At 51.7% G+C, this 19,112-nt stretch overlaps 1 protein-coding gene across 1 annotated transcript in view; it reads right to left on the bottom strand.

The window, feature by feature from the left end:
• LOC116956744 (uncharacterized) overlaps positions 1 to 18,903 on the bottom strand; it is a 191,195-nt gene extending 172,292 nt beyond the window's left edge. The window contains exons 1-8 of the mRNA XM_076057983.1: positions 18,833 to 18,903; positions 12,173 to 12,262; positions 11,679 to 11,723; positions 7,512 to 7,556; positions 4,625 to 4,687; positions 2,783 to 2,836; positions 2,436 to 2,462; positions 1,949 to 2,026 (exon numbers count right to left, since the gene is read on the bottom strand). The gene's annotated coding sequence lies outside the window, so the exon portion shown is untranslated. The remainder of the gene's footprint in view (positions 1 to 1,948; positions 2,027 to 2,435; positions 2,463 to 2,782; positions 2,837 to 4,624; positions 4,688 to 7,511; positions 7,557 to 11,678; positions 11,724 to 12,172; positions 12,263 to 18,832) is intronic.
• Between the last annotated feature and the right edge of the window lie 209 nt (positions 18,904 to 19,112).

The following is a 19,112-nucleotide window of genomic DNA, read 5'->3' as shown; positions in this document are numbered from 1 at the left end:
GTGTGGTGGGTGAGTGTGTGGATGAGTGAGTGGGTGAGTGAGTGGGTGTGTGGTGGGTGAGTGTGTGGATGAGTGAGTGGGTGTGTGGTGGGTGAGTGGGTGAGTGGATGAGTAAGTGGCTGAGTGAGTGAGTGATAGATGAGTGAGTGGGTGAGTGGTGGGTGAGTGACTGAGTGAGTGAGTGGATGAGTGAGTGGGTGAGTGGGTAAGTGCTGGGTGAGTGGGTGAGTGGTGGGTGAGTGGTGGGTGAGTGGTGGGTGAGTGTTGGGTGAGTGAGTGGGTGTGTGGTGGGTGAGTGTGTGGATGAGTGAGTGAGTAGGTAAGTGAGTGGGTGTGTGGTGGGTGATTGATTGAGTGGGTGAGTGAGTGGGTGAGTGGCTAAGTGGGTGAGTCGGTGAGTTAGTGTGTAATTGATTGGTGGGCGAGTGAGTGAGTGAGTGAGCGGGTGAGTGGTGAGTGAGTGGTGAGTGAGTGAGTGGATGGGTGAGAGAGTGAGTGGTGGGTGAGTGAGCGAGTGAGTGAGTGAGTGAGCGGGTGAGTGGTGAGTGAGTGGTGAGTGAGTGAGTGGATGGGTGAGAGAGTGAGTGGTGGGTGAGTGAGCGAGTGAGTGAGTGAGTGAGCGGGTGAGTGGTGAGTGAGTGGTGAGTGAGTGGATGGGTGAGAGAGTGAGTGGTGGGTGAGTGAGCGAGTGAGTGAGTGAGCGGGTGAGTGGTGAGTGAGTGGTGAGTGAGTGAGTGAGTGGATGGGTGAGAGAGTGAGTGGACGGGTGAGAGAGTGAGTGGTGGGTGAGTGGTGAGTGAGTGAGTGAGTGAATGGGTGAGAGAGTGAGTGGTGGGTGAGTGAGCGAGTGAGTGAGTGAGTGAGCGGGTGAGTGGTGGGTTAGTGGTGAGTGAGTGGATGGGTGAGTGAGTGAGTGGATGGGTGAGAGGGTGAGTGGTGGGTGAGTGAGCGAGTGAGTGAGTGAGTGAGCGGGTGAGTGGTGAGTTAGTGGTGAGTGAGTGGATGGGTGAGAGATTGAGTGGTGGGTGAGTGGTGAGTGAGTGGATGGGTGAGAGAGTGAGTGGTGGGTGAGTAAGCGAGTGAGTGAGTGAGCGGGTGAGTGGTGAGTGAGTGGTGAGTGAGTGAGTGAGTGGATGGGTGAGAGAGTGAGTGGTGAGTGAGTGAGTGAGTGGATGGGTGAGAGAGTGAGTGGTGGGTGAGTAAGCGAGTGAGTGAGTGAGTGAGCGGGTGAGTGGTGAGTGAGTGGTGAGTGAGTGAGTGGGTGGATGGGTGAGAGAGTGGTGGGTGAGTAGGCGAGTAAGTGAGTGAGTGAGCGGGTGAGTGGTGAGTGAGTGGTGAGTGAGTGAGTGAGTGGATGGGTGAGAGAGTGAGTGGTGGGTGAGTGAGCGAGTGAGTGGTGAGTGAGTGAGCGGGTGAGTCGTGAGTGAGTGGTGAGTGAGTGGATGGGTGAGAGAGTGAGTGGTGGGTGAGTGAGCGAGTGAGTGAGTGAGTGAGCGGGTGAGTGGTGAGTGAGTGGGTGAGTGAGTGGTGAGTGAGTGGATGGGTGGGTGAGAGCGTGAGTGAGTGAGTGGGTGAGTGAGTGAGTGGGTGAGTGAGTGGTGAGTGAGTGGTGAGTGAGTGGATGGGTGAGAGAGTGAGTGGTGGGTGAGTGAGCGAGTGAGTGAGTGAGCGGGTGAGTGGTGAGTGAGTGGTGAGTGAGTGAGTGGATGGGTGAGAGAAGTGAGTGGACGGGTGAGAGAGTGAGTGGTGGGTGAGTGGTGAGTGAGTGAGTGAATGGGTGAGAGAGTGAGTGGTGGGTGAGTGAGCGAGTGAGTGAGTGAGTGAGCGGGTGAGTGGTGAGTGAGTGGTGAGTGAGTGGATGGGTGAGAGAGTGAGTGGGTGAGTGAGTTGTGAGTGAGTGAGTGAGCGGGTGAGTGAGTGGTGAGTGAGTGAGTGAGTAGTCACTCACCACTCTGCCCGGAGTCCCTGGCAAGCCAGGGTTCCCTTTCTGTCCTGGGTACGCAGAAATCACATCCCCTGGCTCCCCCTACAACATCAACACCATCATCACCATCAACACCATCATCAACAGCATCATCACCATCACTCACTCACCCACTTACTCGCTCACTCACCGTCCGCTCACTTACCTGTTCACTCGCTCACCCACTCTCTCACCCACTCGCTCACCCACTCGCTCACCCGCTCTCTCACCCACTCGCTCGCCCACCCGCTTACTCACACACTCACCCACTCACTCACCCACTCGCTCACCCGCTCACTCACACACACACTCACTCACCCACTCGCTCTCCCACCCGCTCACTCACCCGCTAACGCATTCACTCACCCACCACCATCGCCACCATTACCGCCACCATCATCATAATCATCATCGTTATCACCACCATCACCAACATCACCACCACCACTGCAATCGCCTCTGCGCGTTGTACCTTGGGTCCTGTAGGCCCGGGTGGACCCTGGCATAGACATCACGGACACAGGGAGACAGAGAGAGAGACAAAGGCGGATGGGACAACACGACAAATCATCATTCCCGGTGCGTCTCTCTCTCTCTCTCTTCCCAAGTCCTCGCGGCTCCGATTCCGTGACCCCGAGTCCGTGACCCCCGTGACCCCGAGCTACGTGACCTCAAGCCCATGACCCCTGTGACCCCCATGCCCTCGAGTTTGTGACCCCCAAGTCCCGTGACCCGAGTCCGTGACACCGTGAATCTCCTAGTTCCATGACCCCCATGACCCACGTGACCCCCGTGACCCACGTGACCCCCGTGTCTCACCGTGAATCCTGGGTTTCCCGGCTGGCCTGGTGAAGCGGGGTAGCCTGGCTCTCCCTAAACCACAAGACACAGGCACAGGCAAAGCTCCCCCAGGTAACTCTCACGGCCCGCCCAGGCAAGGGGCTCTCCGCGAGTAGCGCCCCCTCTCGCTCACTCTGCATACAACTCACGCGCGAGTGTGGTGTAGGTGAATGTGTGCGTGTGCATCTGAGTGTGAGTGTGTGTGAGTGTGTGAGTGGGTGAGTGAGTGGGTGGGTGAGTGGGTGAGTGAGTGGGTGGGTGTGTGGGTGAGTGTGTGAGTGGGTGAGTGAGTGTGTGAGTGAGTGGGTGAGTGGGTGAGTGAGTTTGTGCGTCAATGCGTGAGTGAGTGTTGAGTCAGTGAGTGAGTGAGTGGGTGAGTGGGTGAATGGGTGAGTCAGTTAGTGGGTGAGTGGGTGAGTGAGTGTGTGAGTGAGTGATTGGGTATGTAAGTGAGTGGGTGAGTGAGTGGGTGAGTGGGTGAGTCTGTAAGTGAGTGAGTGGGTGAATGAGTGGGCGAGTGAGTGGGTGAGTGAGTGTGTGAGTGAGTGAGTGGGTGAGTGAGTGAGTGTGGGGGAGTGAGTGGGTGAGTGAGTGAGTGTGTGAGTTAGTGAGTGAGTGGGTGGGTGAGTGAGTGAGTGTGTGAGTGGGTGAGTCTGTAAGTGAGTGAGTGAGTGGGTGAGTGAGTGTGTGAGTGAGTGAGTGGGTGAATGAGTGGGTGGGTGAGTCGGTGAGTGAGTGGGTGGGTGAATGAGTGGGCGAGTGAGTGAGTGTGTGAGTGGGTGAGTGAGTGGGTGAGTATGTGTGTGAGTGACTGGGTGAGTGGGTGAGTGGGTGTGTGAGTGGGTGAGTGAGTGGGTGAGTGAGTGAGTGGGTGAGTCGGTGAGTAAGTGAGTGAGTGAGTGGGTGAGTGAGTGGGTGAGTGGGTGAGTGAGTGGGTGTGTGAGTGAGTGGGTGAGTGAGTGGGTGAGTGGGTGAGTGAGTGAGTGGGTGAGTGAGTGTGTGAGTGAGTGGGTGAGTGAGTGGGTGAGTGGATGAGTGAGTGGGTGAGTGAGTGAGTGGGTGGGTGAGTGGGTGAGTGGGTGAGTAAGTGAGTGAGTGAGTGGGTGTGTGAGTGAGTGGGTGAGTGAGTGGGTGAGTGAGTGAGTGAGTGTGTGACTGGGTGAGTGAGTGGGTGAGTGTGCAAGTGAGTGGGTGAGTGGGTGAGTGAGTGGGTGAGTGAGTGGGTGAGTGTGCAAGTGAGTGAGTGAGTGGGTGAGTGTGTAAGTGAGTGAGTGAATGGGTGAATGAGTGGGTGAGTGAGTGGGTGAATGAGTGAGTGAGTGGGTGAATGAGTGGGTGAGTGAGTGGGTGAGTGTGTAAGTGAGTGAGTGAGTGTGTGAGTGGGTGAGTGTGTAAGTAAGTGAGTGAGTGGTTGAGTGAGTGGGTGAGTGAGTGAGTGAGTGGGTGACTGGGTGAATGAGTGTGTTAGTGAGTGAGTGAGTGGGTGAATGAGTGAGTGGCTGAGTGAGTGGGTGAGTGAGTGGGTGAATGAGTGAGTGAGTGTGTAAGAGAGTGGATGAATGTGTAATTGAGTGAGTGGGTGAATGAGTGAGTGGGTGAGTGAGTGGGTGAGTGAGTGGGTGAATGTGTAAGTGAGTGTGTAAGCGAGTGAGTGAGTGTGTGAGTGAGTGAGTGAGTGTGTAAGTGAGTGTGTAAGTGAGTGTATAAGTGAGTGAGTGAGTGGGTGAGTGAGTGGGTGAGTGTGTAAGTGAGTGTGTAAGTTAGTGTGTAAGTGAGTGTGTAAGTGAGTGTGTAAGTGAGTGAGTGAGTGTGTGAGTCCACCTTGGTTCCATTACACCCTGGCACACCCGGTGGGCCACTGAGTCCATCATTCCCAGGAGATCCCTGCACCACCACACACAGCACCACACTCACCACCACACTCACCACCACACTCACCACACTCACCACCACACTCACCACCACACTCACCACCACACTCACCACCACAATCACCATACTCACCACCACACTCACCACCACACTCACCACCACACTCACCACCACACTCACCACCACACACACCACCACACTCACCACACTGACCATCACACTCACCACTACACTCACCACCACACTCACCACACTCACCACCACACTCACCACTACACTCACCACCACACACAGCATCACACTCACCACCACACTCACCACCACACTCACCACCACACACACCACCACACTCACCACACTCACCACCACACTCACCACCACACTCACCACCACACTCACCACCACACTCACCACTACACTCACCACCACACTCACCACCACACTCACCACCACACTCACCACCACACACATCACACTCACCACCACACTCACCACCACACTCACCACCACACTCACCACCACACTCACCATACTCACCACCACACTCACCACCACACACATCACACTCACCACACTCACCACCACACTCACCACACTCACCACCACACTCACCACCACACTCACCACCACACTCACCACCACACACACACACTCACCACACTCACCACCACACTCACCACACTCACCACCACACTCACCACACTCACCACCACACTCACCACCACACTCACCACCACACTCACCACCACACACACACACTCACCACACTCACCACCACACTCACCACACTCACCACCACACTCACCACACTCACCACACTCACCACCACACTCACCACCACACTCACCACCACACTCACCACACTCACCACACTCACCACCACACTCACCACACTCACCACCACACTCACCACACTCACCACCACACTCACCACACTCATCACCACACTCACCACACTCACCACCACACTCACCACACTCATCACCACACTCACCACCACACTCACCACACTCACCACCACACTCACCACACTCACCACACTCACCACCACACTCAGCACACTCATCACCACACTCACCACACTCACCACTCACCACCACACTCACCACACTCACCACCACACTCACCACACTCATCACCACACTCACCACACTCACCACCACACTCACCACCACACTCACCACACTCACCACCACACTCACCACACTCATCACCACACTCACCACACTCACACCACCACACTCACCACCACACTCACCACACTCACCACCACACTCACCACACAAACACCACACTCATCACCACACTCACCACACTCACCACACTCATCACCACACTCACCACACTCACCACCACACTAACCACACTCATCACCACACTCACCACCACACTCACCACACTCACCACCACACTCACCACACTCACCACCATACTCACCACACTCACCACCACACTCACCACACTCACCACCCTCACCACACTCATCACCACACTCACCACCACACTCACCACACTCACCACACTCACCACCACACTCACCACACTCACCACACTCACCACCACACTCATCACCACACTCACCACACTCACCACCACACTCACCCCCCTCACCACACTCATCACCACACTCACCACACTCATCACCACACTCACCACCCTCACCACACTCATCACCACACTCACCACACTCACCACACTCATCAGCACACTCACCACACTCACCACACTCACCACCACACTCACCACACTCATCACCACACTCACCACACACACCACACTCATCACCACACTCACCACACTCACCACACTCATCACCAAACTCATCACCACACTCACCACACTCACCACACTCATCACCACACTCACCACACTCATCACACTCATCACCACACTCACCACACTCATCACCACACTCACCACACTCACCACACTCATCACAACACTCACCACACTCATCACCACACTCACCACACTCACCACACTCATCACCACACTCATCACCACACTCACCACACTCACCACCACACTCATCACCACACTCATCACCACACTCACCACACTCACCACACTCATCACCACTCACTCACCACACTCACCACACTCATCACCACTCACTCACCACACTCACCACACTCATCACCACACTCATCACCACACTCACCACACTCACCACACTCATCACCACACTCATCACCACACTCACCACACTCACCACACTCATCACCACACTCACCACACTCACCACACTCATCACCACACTCACCACACTCACCACCACACTCACCACCACACTCACCACACTCATCACCACACTCATCACCACACTCACCACCACACACAGCACACTCACCACACTCACCACCACACACACCACACTCACCACACTCACCACCACACTCACCACCACACTCACCACACTCACCACACTCACCACCACACTCACCACACTCACCACCACACTCACCACACTCACCACCACACTCACCACCACACACAGCACAGGGTGCTTGCCATGGCGAGGGGACTTCTACCTCCACGTGTCCCAGTGGCCCAATAACCCAATGACCCAATGACCCAATAATCCAATGGTCAAATGACCCAATGCCCCATGCCGACCATGACCCAATGACCTGATGGCGCATGATCCAATGACCCAGGCCGCCCATGACCCGATGACCCAATAATCCAATGGTCAAATGACCCAATGCCCCCATGGCCCAATAGAAAAGTGACCCAATGCCCCATGACCCAATGCCCCGTCCTGCCCATGACCCAATGACCCATGACCCAATGGTCCAGTGACCCAGTGACCTTGACGTGGTAGCTGGGGTCTCACCGGATTTCCCGGAGTGCCCGAAAATCCGGGCTGACCAGGGGCTCCCTACACACGCGCACACAAAGACAAAGGTCACCCGTGTAGCCTCTACAGACTGCTGGGGCAAGTGCTGTTAGTAGCGAGTAGCAGCAGCACCTATGAAGGTACAGACAAAGGTCCCCCGTGTAGCCTCAACAGACTAATGGGGCAAGTGCTGTGAGTAGCGAGTAGCAGCAGCAGCTATGAAGGTAGACACAGACAAAGGTCACCCGTGTAGCCTCTACAGACTACTGGGGCAAGTGCTGTTAGTAGCGAGTAGCAGCAGCTATGAAGGTAGACACAGACAAAGGTCCCCCGTGTAGCCTCTACAGACTGCTGGGGCAAGTGCTGTTAGTAGCGAGTAGCAGCAGCAGCTACGTAGGTAGACACAGACAAAGGTCCCCCGTGTAGCCTCTACAAACTGCTGGGGCAAGTGCTGTTAGTAGCGAGTAGCAGCAGCTACGAAGGTAGACACAGACAAAGGTCACCCGTGTAGCCTCTACAGACTGCTGGGGCAAGTGCTGTTAGTAGCGAGTAGCAGCAGCTATGAAGGTAGACACAGACAAAGGTCCCCCGTGTAGCCTCTACAGACTGCTGGGGCAAGTGCTGTTAGTAGCGAGTAGCAGCAGCAGCTACGTAGGTAGACACAGACAAAGGTCACCCGTGTAGCCTCTACAGACTGCTGGGGCAAGTGCTGTTAGTAGCGAGTAGCAGCAGCTACGAAGGTAGACACAGACAAAGGTCCCCCGTGTAGCCTCTACAGACTGCTGGGGCAAGTGCTGTTAGTAGCGAGTAGCAGCAGCTATGAAGGTAGACACAGACAAAGATCCCCCGTGTAGCCTCTACAGGCTGCTGGGGCAAGTGCTGTTAGTAGTGAGTAGCAGCAGCTATGAAGTTAGGCACAGACAAAAGTCCCCCGTGTAGCCTCTACAGACTGCTGGGGCAAGTGCTGTTAGTAGCAAGTAGCAGCAGCTATGAAGTTAGGCACAGACAAAGGTCCCCCGTGTAGTCTCTACAGACTGCTGGGGCAAGTGCTGCTAGTAGCGAGTAGCAGCAGCTATGCAGGTAGACACAGACAAAGATCCCCCGTGTAGCCTCTACAGGTTGTAGGGGCAAGTGCTGTTAGTAGCGAGTAGCAGCAGCTATGAAGGTAGACACAGACAAAGATCCCCCGTGTAGCCTCTACAAACTGCTGGGGCAAGTGCTGTTAGTAGCGAGTAGCAGCTATGAAGGTAGACACAGACAAAGATCCCCCGTGTAGCCTCTACAAACTGCTGGGGCAAGTGCTGTTAGTAGCGAGTAGCAGCAGCTATGAAGGTAGACACAGACAAAGGTCCCCCGTGTAGACTCTACAGGCTGTAGGGGCAAGTGCTGTTAGTAGCGAGCAGCAGCACCTGTGAAGGTAGACACAGACAAAGGTCCCCCGTGTAGCCTCTACAGACTGCTGGGGCAAGTGCTGCTAGTAGCGAGTAGCAGCAGCTATGAAGTTAGGCACAGACAAAGGTCCCCCGTGTAGTCTCTACAGACTGCTGGGGCAAGTGCTGCTAGTAGCGAGTAGCAGCAGCTATGCAGGTAGACACAGACAAAGATCCCCCGTGTAGCCTCTACAGGTTGTAGGGGCAAGTGCTGTTAGTAGCGAGTAGCAGCAGCTATGAAGGTAGACACAGACAAAGATCCCCCGTGTAGCCTCTACAAACTGCTGGGGCAAGTGCTGTTAGTAGCGAGTAGCAGCTATGAAGGTAGACACAGACAAAGATCCCCTGTGTAGCCTCTACAGACTGTAGGGGCAAGTGCTGTTAGTAGCGAGTAGCAGCAGCAGCTATGAAGGCTACCGGCACTGTGGCACACGAGGGGGTGGGTGGCTACCAGCACCACACCCGGCCGCCTTTGTCTCCCCAGTGGCGATGTTTACGACACCACCACCGCTACACCAGCTACTCATTTGAGGCTGGGTCGACCTAGGGGAGGCCCGGAACCGGTTCGGATGATCGTCACCGGTGTTGGCCGTGAGCGGGAATCGAACTCAGGCCTCCAGGTTCATAGCGCACTAATCGCTGCACCACCGCTCCACCGTTAGACCCCAGTTAGACCCCAGTTAGACCCCAGTTAGACCCCAGTTATACCCCTGTTAGACCCCAGTTAGACCCCAGTTAGACCCCTGTTAGACCCCAGTTAGACCCCTGTTAGACCCCAGTTAGACCCCAGTTAGACCCCAGTTAGACCCCTGTTAGACCCCAGTTAGACCCCAGTGAGACTCCTGTTAGACCCCTGTTAGACCCCAGTTAGACCCCTGTTAGACTCCAGTTAGATCCCAGTGAGACCCCTGTTAGACCCCTGTTAGACCCCAGTTAGACCCCTGTTAGACCCCAGTTAGACCCCAGTTAGACCCCTGTTAGACCCCAGTTAGACCCCTGTTAGACTCCAGTTAGACCGCTGTTAGACCCCAGTTATACCCCTGTTAGACCCCAGTTAGACCCCTGTTAGACCCCTGTTAGACCCCAGTTAGACCTCTGTTAGATCCCTTTTAGACCCCAGTTAGACCCCAGTTAGACCCCTGTTAGACCCCAGTTAGACCCCAGTTAGACCCCTGTTAGACCCCTCATAGACCCCTGTTAGACCCCAGTTAGACCCCTGTTAGACCCCTGTTAGACCCCAGTTAGACCCCTGTTAGACCCCTGTTAGACCCCAGTTAGACCTCTGTTAGACCCCTGTTAGACCCCAGTTAGACCCCTGTTAGACCCCAGTTAGACCCCTGTTAGACCCCAGTTAGACCCCACTTAGACCGCTGTTAGACCCCGGTTAGACCACTGTTAGACCACTGTTAGACCCCAGTTAGACCCCTGTTAGACCCCTGTTAGACCCCAGTGAGACCCCTGTTAGAACCCAGTTAGACCCCTGTTAGAAGCCAGTTGGACCCCAGTTAGACACAAGTTAGACCCCTGTTAGACCCCCGTTAGACCCCAGTTAGACCCCTGTTATACCCCTGTTAGACCCCAGTTAGACCCCTGTTAGACCCCAGTTAGACCCCAGTGAGACCCCTGATCTATCCCAGTTAGACCCCAGTTAGACCCCTGTTAGACCCCTGATAAACCCCAGTTAGACCCCAGTTAGACCCCTGTTAGACCCCTGTTAGACCCCTGTTAGAACCCCTGTCAGACCCCTGTTAGACCCCTGTTAGACCCCAAATAGACCCCAGTTAGACCCCAGTTAGACCCCAGTTAGACCCCTGTTAGACCCCTGTTAAACCCCAGTCAGACCCCTGTTAGACCCCTGTTAGACCCCAGTTAGACCCCTGTTAGACCCCAGTTAGACCCCTGTTAGACCCCTGTTAGACCCCTGTTAGACCCCCGTTAGACCCCAGTTAGACCCCCATTAGACCACAATTAGACCCCTGTTAGACCCCTGTTAGACCCCAGTTAGACACAAGTTAGACCCCTGTTAGACCCCCGTTAGACCCCAGTTAGACCCCAGTTAGACCCCTGTTGGACCCCAGTTAGACCCCTGTTAGATCCCTGTTAGACCCCATTGAGACCCCTGTTAGACCCCTGTTAGACCCCAGTGAGACCCCTGTTAGACCCCAGTTAGTCCCCTGTTAGACCCCAGTTAGACACCAGTGAGACCCCTGTTAGAGCCCTGTTAGACCCCAGTTAGACCCCAGTTAGACCCCTGTTAGACCCCAGTTAGACACAAGTTAGACCCCTGTTAGACCCCCGTTAGACCCCAGTTAGACCCCAGTTAGACCCCTGTTAGACCCCAGTTAGACCCCTGTTAGACCCCTGTTAGACCCCAGTGAGACCCCTGTTAGACCCCTGTTAGACCCCAGTGAGACCCCTGTTAGACCCCAGTTAGTCCCCTGTTAGACCCCAGTTAGACACCAGTGAGACCCCTGTTAGACCTCTGTTAGACCCCTGTTAGACCCCAGTTAGACCCCTGTTAGACCCCTGTTAGACCCTTGTAAGACCCCAGTTAGACCCCTGTTAGACCCCTGTTAGACCCCAGTTATGCCCCAGTTAGACCCCTGTTAGACCCCTGTTAGACCCCTGTTAGACCCCAGTTAGACCCCTGTTAGACCCCTGTTAGACCCTAGTTAGACCCCTGTTAGACCCCAGTTAGACCCATGTTAGACCCCAGTTAGACCCCAGCTGTTACCCGGGATCCCTTGAGGCCGATTGTTCCAAATACTCCCTCATCACCCTGCAGATAAAAAACAACAACAACAACAACAATATCAACGTCAACAACATCAACAACAACAATACCAACAACAACATCAACAATATCAACAACAACATCAACAACATCAACATCATCATCATCAACATCATCATCATCAACACCATCAACATCAACATAATCAACATGATCATCAACATCACCATCATCAACATCATCATCAACATCATCAACATCATCATCAACATCATCAACATCATCATCAACATCATCAACATCATCATCATCAACATCATCATCAACATCATCAACATCATCATCATCAACATCATCAACATCATCATCATCAACATCATGTATCATCACCACCATCACCACCACCACCACAACCACCACCACCACAACCACCACCACCACCACAACCACCACCACCACCACAACCACAACCACCACCACAACCACCACCTCACCTTGACCCCAGGTTGACCCTGGAATCCTTCAGGGCCTTGGAAGCCTGGGACGCCCTGGGGGCCCACAAGGCCTGGCAAGCCTCGCTCCCCCTGAGACACAACAACAACAACGTCATCAACAATAACATCAACATCATGATCAACATCAACAACATCATCATCAATATCATCATCACCATCAGCACGCGGCGCTTTCAGATGTTATATACACTACACTATACACTACTATACACTACATTATACACTACATTATGCACTACACTATACACTACACGATACACTACACGATACACTACACTATACACTACACGATACACTACACTATACACTAATATACACTACACTATACACTACACGATACACTACACTATACACTACACTATACACGACATTATACACTACACTGCACTATACACTATACTAAACACTACTATACACTACACTATACACTACACTATACACTACACTATACACTACACTATACACTACACTGCTATACATTACACTAAACTACACACTACACTACACTATACACTAGACTACTATACACTATACACTACACTATACACTACACTACTATACACTACTACACACTACACTATACACTACAGTACTATACACTATACACTACACACTAAACTATACTCTACACTATACATTACACTTCTATACACTACACTATACACTACACTACTATACACTATACACTACACTATACACTACACTATACACTACACTATACACGACACTATACACTACACTATACACTACACTATACACTACTATACCCTATACTATACACTACACTATACACTACACTATACACTACACTATTATACACTATACACTACACTATACATTACACTACTATACACACTACACTATACATAACACCACTATACACTACACTATACACTACACTATACATTACACTACTACACTATACACTACACTACTGTACACTATACACTACACTATACATTACACTACTATACACTACACTATACACTACACACTACTATACACTACACACTACACTATACACTACATTATTATACACTATACACTACACTATACATTACACTACTATACACACTACACTATACACTACACTACACACTAAACTATACACTGCTACACTATACACTACTACACTATAAACTATACACTACACTATACACTACACACTACACTACTATACACTACCATCACTGCCATCACCATCACTACCATCACCATTATCACCATCATCACCATCATCACCATCACTACCATCACCACCATCACTACCACAATCACCATCATCCCCACCATCATCATCACCATCATCACCATCATCACCACCATCACCACCATCATCATCACCACCATCATCATTATCATCACCACCATCAACATCACTACCATCAGTACCATCATCATCACCACCATCACCACCAACATCATCAGCATCACCATCATCACTATCATCCTCATCATCACCACCATCACCACCATCATCACCATCACCACCATCATCATCACCACCATCACCACCATCATCATCACCATCATAACCACCATCATCATCATCACCACCATCACCATCATCACCACCATCACCATCATCACTACCATCATTACCATCATCACCACCACCATCATCACCATCACCACCATCATCATCATCATCACCACCATCATCGCCATCATCATCATCAGTTCCTGTACCACCATCACCACCATCACGACTATCACCATCATCATTACCATCATCATCACTACCACACCACCATCATCATCACCATCACTACCACACCACCATCATCATCACCATCACTACCACACCACCATCATCGTCACCATCACCACCATCATCATCACCACCATCACCACCATCATCATCACCATCATCACCATCACTACCATCACCACCATCACTACAACCATCACCACCATCACCACCATCATCACCATCACCACCATCATCATCACCACCATCACCACCATCATCATCACCATCATAACCACCATCATCATCATCACCACCATCACCATCATCACCACCATCACCATCATCACTACCATCATTACCATCATCACCACCACCATCATCACCATCACCACCATCATCATCATCATCACCACCATCATCGCCATCATCATCATCAGTTCCTGCACCACCATCACCACCATCACGACTATCACCATCATCATTACCATCATCATCACTACCACACCACCATCATCATCACCATCACTACCACACCACCATCATCACCATCACTACCACACCACCATCATCGTCACCATCACCACCATCATCATCACCACCATCACCACCATCATCATCACCATCATCACCATCACTACCATCACCACCATCACTACAACCATCACCACCATCACAACCCTCACCATCACCACCACCATCATCATCACCATCATCCCCACCATCACCATCACCACCACCATCATCACCATTATCACCATCATCCTCATCATCACCGCCATCACCACCATCATCACCATCACCACCATCATCATCACCACCATCATCATCACCATCATCACCACCACCATCACCACCATCACCATCACCACCATCACCATCGTCACCATCACTACCACCATCACCACCATCACTACCACCATCACCACCATCACTACCATCACGAGCACAACCATCACCACCATCATCATCACCACCATCATCATCACCATCATCACCACCACCATCTCCACCATCATCATCACCACCATCACCACCATCATCACCATCATCACCACCACCATCACCACCATCACCATCACCACCATCACCATCATCACCATCACTACCATCACTACTATCACTACCACCATCACCACCATCACCACCATCACTGCCATCACCATCACTACCATCACCATTATCACCATCATCACCATCATCACCATCACTACCATCACCACCATCACTACCACCATCACCATCATCCCCACCATCATCATCACCATCATCACCATCATCACCACCATCACCACCATCATCATCACCACCATCATCATTATCATCACCACCATCACCATCACTACCATCAGTACCATCACCATCACCACCATCACCACTATCATCATTAGCAACATCACCACCATCACCACCATCATCACCATCACCATCATCACCATCATCCTCATCATCACCACCATCACCACCATCATCACCATCACCACCATCATCATCATCACCACCATCACCACCATCATTATCACCATCATAACCACCATCATCATCATCACCACCATCACCATCATCACCACCATCACCATCATCACTACCATCATTACCATCATCATCACCACCATCATCACCATCACCACCATCATCATCATCACCACCATCATCGCCATTGTCATCATCATCAGTTCCTGCACCACCATCACCACCATCACGACTATCACCATCATCATTACCATCATCATCACTACCACACCACCATCATCATCACCATCACTACCACACCACCATCATCATCACCATCACTACCACACCACCATCATCGTCACCATCACCACCATCATCATCACCACCATCACCACCATCATCATCACCATCATCACCACCACCATCACCACCATCACCATCACCACCATCATCATTATCACCATCACTACCATCACTGCTATCACTACCACCATCACCACCATCACTTCCACCATCACCACCATCACTACTATCACCATCATCACCATCATCACCATCATCACCATCACTACCATCACCACCATCACTACAACCATCACCACCATCACAACCCTCACCATCACCACCACCATCATCATCACCATCATCCCCACCATCATCATCATCACCACCATCGCCATCATCACCATCATCACCACCATCACCACCATCATCATCACCACCATCATCATCATCATCACCACCATCACCATCACTACCATCAGTACCATCATCATCACCACCATCACCACCATCATCATCACTACCACACAACCATCATCATCACCATCACTATCACACCACCATCATCACCACCATCACCACCACCAACATCATCACCATCATCCTCATCATCACAACCATCACCACCATCATTACCACCATCACCACCATCATCATCACCACCATCACCACCATCACCATCATAGCCACCATCATCATCATCACCACCATCACCATCGTCACCACCATCACCATCATCACTACCATCATTACCATCATCATCACCACCATCATCACCATCACCACCATCATCATCATCACCACCACCATCATCGCCATCATCATCACTTCCGCACCACCATCACCACCATCACGACTATCATCATTACCATCATCATCACAACCACACCACCATCATCATCACCATCACTACCACACCACCATCATCATCACCATCACCACCATCATCATCACTACCACACCACCATCATCATCACTATCACCACCACTACCATCATCACCACCATCACCACCACCATCACCCCCATCACCATCCTCACCATCAGTACCATCACCACCATCACTACCACACTCACCACCATCACTACCACACTCACCACCATCACTACCACCATCACTACCATCATCACCACCATCATTACCATCATCACCACCACCATCACCACCATCACCATCACCACCATCACCATCGTCACCATCACTACCATCACTACCATCACTACCACCATCACCACCATCACTACCACCATCACCACCATCACTACCATCACCATCACCACCATCACCATCATCACCATCATCACCATCATTACCATCACCACCATCACTACCACCATCACCACCATCACGACCACCACTATCACCACCATCACCATCATCACCATCACTACCATCACCACCATCACTACCACCATCACCACCATCACTACCACCATCACCACCATCACTACCATCACTACCATCACCACCATCACCGTCATCACCATCACTACCATCACCACCATCACTACCACCATCACCACCATCACTACCATCGCTACCATCACCATCATCACCATCACTACTACCATCACCACCATCACCACCATCATCATCACCATCATCACCACCATCATCACCATCATCACCATCATCATCACCACCATCATCGCCAACATCATCATCACTTCCACACCACCATCACCACCATCACGACTATCGCCATCATCATTACCATCATCATCACTACCACACCACCATTATCATCACCATCACTGCCACACCACCATCATCATCACCATCATCATCACTACCACACCACCATCATCATCACCATCACCACCACCATCATCATCACCATTATTACCATCATCCTCATCATCACCGCCATCACCACCATCATCATCACCATCAACACCATCACCATCACTACCATCACTACCATCACTACCACCATCACCACCATCACCACCATCATCATCACTACCACACCACCATCATCATCACCATCACCACCATCATCATCATCATCACCATTATCACCATCATCCTCCTCATCACCGCCATCACCACCATCATCATCACCATTATCACCATCATCACCATCACCACCACCATCACCACCATCACCATCACCACCATCACCACCATCACCACCACCATCACCACCATCACTACCATCACCATCACCACCATCACTACCATCACCATCACCACCATCACCACCATCACCATCATCACCATCATCACCATCATTACCATCACCACCATCACTACCATCACCACCATCACCACCATCACTCCCACCATCACCACCATCACTACCACCATCACCACCATCACTACCACCATCTCCACCATCACTACCACCATCATCACCATCACTACCACCATCACCACCATCACTACCACCATCACCACCATCACTACCACCACCATCACTACCACCATCACCACCATCACTACCACCATCATCACCACCATCACTACCATCACCATCATCACCATCACCACCATCACTACCATCACTACCACCATCACTACCATCACCATCACTCACCATCACCACCATCACCATCACTACCACCATCACCACCAACACACCACCATCACCACCATCACTACCACCATCGCCACCATCACTACCACCATCACCACCATCAACTACCACCATCACCATCACTACCACCATCTACCATCACCATCACCATCACTACCATCACTATCACCATCACATCACCATCACTACCATCACCATCACCACCATCACCACCATCACTACCATCACTACCATCACCACCATCACTACCACCATCACTACCATCACCATCACCACCATCACTACCACCACCATCACCACCATCACTACCATCACCATCATCACCATCACCACCATCACTACCATCACTACCACCATCACTACCATCACCATCACCACCATCACCATCATCACCATCACCACCATCACTACCATCACTACCACCATCACTACCATCACGATCACCACCATGACCATCACCACCATCACTACCACCATCACCACCATCACTACCATCACCATCACCACCATCACCATCACCACCATCACTACCACTATCACCACCATCACTACCATCACTACCACCATCACCACCATCACTACCATCACTACCACCATCACCACCATCACTACCATCACCATCACCACCATCATCACCATCACTACCATCACCATCACCACCATCACCTCTCACCTTGTCACCCTTGACGTTCGTACAATCGCATTCCCGGGTGCAGTCCAAACAGGCCTGGAAATACACACAGACAAAGGTCCCCCGTATAGCCTCAACAGACTGCTGGGGCAAGTGCTGTTAGTAGCGAGTAGCAGCAGCACCTGTAAAGGTAGACACAGACAAAGGTCCCCCGTGTAGCCTCTACAGACTGTAGGGGCAAGTGCTGTTAGTAGCGAGTAGCAGCACCTATGAAGGTAGACACAGACAAAGATCCCCCGTGTAGCCTCTACAGACTGTAGGG

The sequence above is a fragment of the Petromyzon marinus genome (assembly GCF_048934315.1).
Source record: "Petromyzon marinus isolate PM22_M1 ecotype Great Lakes invasive population chromosome 67 unlocalized genomic scaffold, UKy_Petmar_22M1.pri1.0 chr67_unloc.2, whole genome shotgun sequence".
NCBI lineage: Eukaryota > Metazoa > Chordata > Hyperoartia > Petromyzontiformes > Petromyzontidae > Petromyzon > Petromyzon marinus.
The sequence above is the reverse complement of the archived record's forward strand: the minus strand, read 5'-3'. Positions and strand labels throughout refer to the sequence as shown.